This window comes from Urtica dioica, chromosome 6 (genome assembly GCF_054948205.1).
Source record: "Urtica dioica subsp. dioica isolate 48M chromosome 6, U.dioica_male_clone48M_v1_H2, whole genome shotgun sequence".
Classification (NCBI taxonomy): domain Eukaryota; kingdom Viridiplantae; phylum Streptophyta; class Magnoliopsida; order Rosales; family Urticaceae; genus Urtica; species Urtica dioica.
Genome location: NC_142761.1, coordinates 23,522,735 through 23,527,046, shown reverse-complemented (window position 1 = coordinate 23,527,046; position 4,312 = coordinate 23,522,735). Strand labels below are relative to the sequence as shown.

General features: G+C 43.5%; 1 long non-coding RNA gene across 1 annotated transcript; it reads left to right on the top strand.

The window, feature by feature from the left end:
• Window positions 1-854: 854 nt before the first annotated feature.
• On the top strand, window positions 855-3,583 carry LOC149393510 (uncharacterized). The gene is made up of 4 exons (XR_016299836.1): window positions 855-1,194; window positions 1,788-1,893; window positions 2,284-2,393; window positions 3,329-3,583. It is a non-coding gene; the product is annotated as an uncharacterized LOC149393510 (long non-coding RNA).
• Window positions 3,584-4,312: the final 729 nt, after the last annotated feature.

The window sequence follows — 4,312 nt, the reverse complement described above, 5'->3', positions numbered from 1 at the left end:
GAGGAGTGGACTCAACTCGAGGAGTCATGTGTGGAGTCGGCAAGAGGACTTATCAGTCGACTCATGGACTCGGGACTCAACTCGACGAGTAAACTCAACTTGAGGAGTTATGTGGAGAGTCAACACGAGGGCTTATAAGTCGACTCGTGGACTCGGAACTCAACTCGAGGAGTTATGTAATGAGTCGGCACGAGGGCTAATCAGTCGGCTCGTGGACTCGGGACTCAACTCGAGGAGTGAACTCAACTCGAGGAGTTATGTATTGAGTCGGCACGAGGGCTTATCAGTCGACTCATGGACTCGGGACTCAACTAGAGGAGTGAACTCAACTCGAGGAGTTATGTATTGAGTCGGCACGAGGGCTTATGTAAAGGATAACTTTTGAATCTCGCCGTTTGTAAAATTTACGAGCTTCCGTTTGTTACAATTAAATTAATGAATGAAATATGGACGTTGAAGTTTAGAGAGTTAATTTAAATTATTTTAAGGTAATGGAAAATCTCGGAATAAATAAAGGATTTATCGAGTTCGTCTCGAGTAATAAATTATTTTCCGATGAAATATTCCGGAATTTAATTTAAGAAATAAATTCTCAAGGATGAGAATTATTTCCGAGAAACCTTAAATATATTTAAATTAATCAAGAACGAACGAGGAAAGTCTCGGTTTAGTTATTTAATTAAAATCCGATCAGTCACGGATTTAATTAAATAATTACATTACAACGGACGTGATTGTAATGAAAGTTCGGGACCCACTTATAAGAATTTTTGAGTTTGGGGTCGGTTTGGAGAGGAGGATATGGGAGTGATCTATGAGCAAATAAGGGATTCTTTTTTTCTTCTCTTATCTTCTTCTATCTTCTACTCTCTTCTTTTCTCTTCTTCACGTCATTCTTCTTCTTCTCTTCCTCACCCGCGCGAGCTCCAACACAACCAGAACAAAGAAAAAAAAAATTCAATCGGCAACGACCACCCAAGCCTTTTCTCTCCGGCTGCTCAACCCCCCAACACCACTCCTTCTCTCTCTTCTTCTTCCTTGCTCGCGCTCGCCCAGCGCTCCGTCACCGAGCCACGCGCACGCCGTCCAGCTGAGACCGAGCGACGGCCGTGAAGCTTGAGCTGCCGCGAGCTAGAGAGGACGCCGGTGAAGAGAAGAGTGAGCACCAAAGAGTTTGATTTCTCCAAAAGCAAGGTGAAATCCCTCTTACCCAAATTGAATTTAAGAGTTGGGGTTTGGATAAATTAATTTGGGGGTTCCTATTTGTGAACGTGGGAGATGGTTTTGAATTGGTTTCTGGGGTGATTTACGCTGGGTTTTGATGTTGATGATTGGAGTTGATGAGATTTGGTTTCAGTGTTGGGTTATGGTTGTTTGCTTGGCCGTGTCATTGTTGGCTGTGTGACTTGATTTTAGCCGTGTGGTTCTTTGTTGTGGCCGTGAGTTTACTTGGCCGAGGGACTTGTTTCAGTTGTGAGTCCTTTTGATTGTTTGTGAAGATAAAATCTGAGTCTCGGGGATTTATTTTGTGGTTAATGCTCGGTTTGATTGTTGGTTGAGTTAGTTCTCGGGTTGTGAAGTTATGTGAATTTGAAATCGTCGCTTGTGTTTTGAGATGAGTTGGTTCGTTTCGAGTTTGGTTAGCTCGTTGTGAGATTGAAATGTGAATTTATTGACAAGTTTGGGTTTTGTGACAAGTGATGTTATTAGTGGTTTGATTTCGGATTCTAAGTCGAGTCGGGAGTTTGGATTTGTAACTTGACTCGATATTCGTTTTTATTTCACAGCTCAGTTACAGATCAGAGAGAATCGAGCGAGAGCCGGCGAAATTGAACACGTTGAAGCCGGAAAAGTAGTGAATTCAGAACAGATTTTTAAAGCTCGATCTCACTCGTGAGTCGTTTATCGCTTTATAGCGTTAGACTCGAGTCTTAATTTTGGATTTGAGATTTGTACTCAAGGATTATTAATTATTTATTAAGAGATGTTCGAGAATTTAATTTTTGGTTAATTCATTTAGAATTCTCGGTTTGTACTATTTTCGGATTATTCATTTAATTTATTTAAGACTCGTTAAATAATGATTTGGATTTTATTTCGTACTCATTCTCTGGTACGAATTCGTACGAGTCTTGAATAAGTTTAAATTCCGAAAAGCCGGGAAATAAGTGAATTAAATTCTCGAACCCCTGAACCGACTCGCAGTGAATCCCGATAACGAACCTTAAGCTTGTCATCACCTTTCGGACCATTGACTAATGAGTTTTCAACTTTGGGTTTTAGTTTCTCGACGCCTCAGAACGTGATAACGCTCCAGGATGTGTAGAGTCTCGGGAAGCGTGAAAAGCGAGGAAACTCCAGAAGTCAACCAATTTTCAGACGATCTTTTCCGGGTAAGTGAGGAGACCTAAGTCAACTACTTACCAAGGGAATAACCCTGTTTGTTTGTGCATTTGCTTGTTAGTAAACAAGAGTAGGTGAAAGCCCTAAAATGAATAAACTTGAAAGTTAAGGCTTCGGCCACTCTTGCTTGAAAACTTAGTTCGGGTACGCCCGTTAGGTTCAAACGCTAACTTGAACCAGCCACGTTGTTGCTTTGTTGTTGTTAGATCCCTCTGCTAACCATAGAGTTTGGCTAGATCGGAGGTGACAGGAGAGCATGTTAGACTCTCGGATTCGAGCCGATGGTAGAAGTACCGGGAGTCACATCCTGAGTCTTCAATCTAAAACACTTAACGAGCATGAAAGGGAAACCATAATTCTTTCGGGATTTATCCCGAGACGCTCTCCTGTTTGTAATTAGTTGTATACTCTATAAGCTAGAGTATCCAAACAATAAATAATGTTGTCGGTGGTACCCACGAGTTCCGACTCGTGTTGAGGACTAAGACGGTCCTGATGGCGCTGAGTACTCCACGGGAGCTGCTGAGAGCACCCCGTTCTAGCAATGGGAAAGGTCGCCCCGGCGAGCCCATTTGCTGTGTCATGACGACACGTAGCGCCGGCGCCCAACTGAAGATGATACCACTAGTGGATCCCAGACAGTCTTAAAACACTTAAGCTACTGATGACTACTGCTCGAAGTCTGAGGTTGGCTTCTTGTCATTCCAAGGGTTGTAGCAGGGGATGTTGTATAACCTTGTGGAATGGCAAGTGATAGCGTAGAGCGAGGCCCCGCGTTAGGCATGCTCTTGAATCATATGTATCTGCATTCTGCATTCTTGTATATTTGTTTGCACGTCACATGGCATTAGTCGTTTTACTTTATAGATAGACTCCCACTTACTGAGTCAATCGACTCATAGTTTTATGACCCTTGGTAATGTAGATAAGGGAAAAGCTGGTAAGCGGGACACGAGATTGAAGACCGAGACCGAGCGCGTATTGCCTTGACCTATGGGCTATGGGGTTTCTGAATCGGGGGTTAGTGTCTTCTGTTGAAACGTTCCGGAACATATTTGTATAGGAGTCGCTATTAGACTCTAAGTTATAAAAGCGAAAAATTTCCCCGAATTTTCGCAAACTATTTTATTATATAATCTTATGAGATATTATGCTTAATTAATGTGTTTATATTATGAGTTATGTATAGATTTGACTTGATCAGTCGCGGTTCGTGGGTGGTGACAGATTTTGTGGTATCAGAGCCCCAGGTTTAGCCGTTTCTGTAGACTTGGGATACGTGTTCTCGGTATAGGTCGCGAGTATGCCATGTGATAGTGTTGTGCTTAGAGTCGACCTGTCTAGAGATAGGTTCGACATGATGCAGGATGAGTTGCTAGGAGTTAGATATCTCCTCCCCGATGAGATTCGTCTGTACCGCGATGCGATCACGTGAATTCCTTCGACCGCAAGTACGTTCAGTGTCGTGAGAGGCACCATCACTTAGGGGCCGGTGGATCGGTCTGACTTGTGAGTGGATAAGTGTCATCTCGACGTTTCACTGCTCAAGTACGAATATCGCGATGACCCCTCCTTATTGGCCAACGTTGAGTCGATGGACTCGTTTCACCGCTGACGGTATTATCAGCTGAGGTGGTGAGATGTTCCAGAAGGTGATACAATACACGTTGGGGCCAGGAGAGGGGGACGAGTGGGAGAAGCAACTTACGAATTCTACCGGCTCGGGATTGAATCGGTTGTCCGATATGGAGACCGACTTGTCCAAGAAATTGTGGATCGGTGTCTGATGTGCTCGAGGATAGACTCCAGCGAGGTATCGAGTATTGGGAGCTATGTGTAGAGCTCCAATATCTTACGCTGGAATCTGATTGTCCCTTGTTAGCTGTCTTGCGAATGCAGACCGAATTCC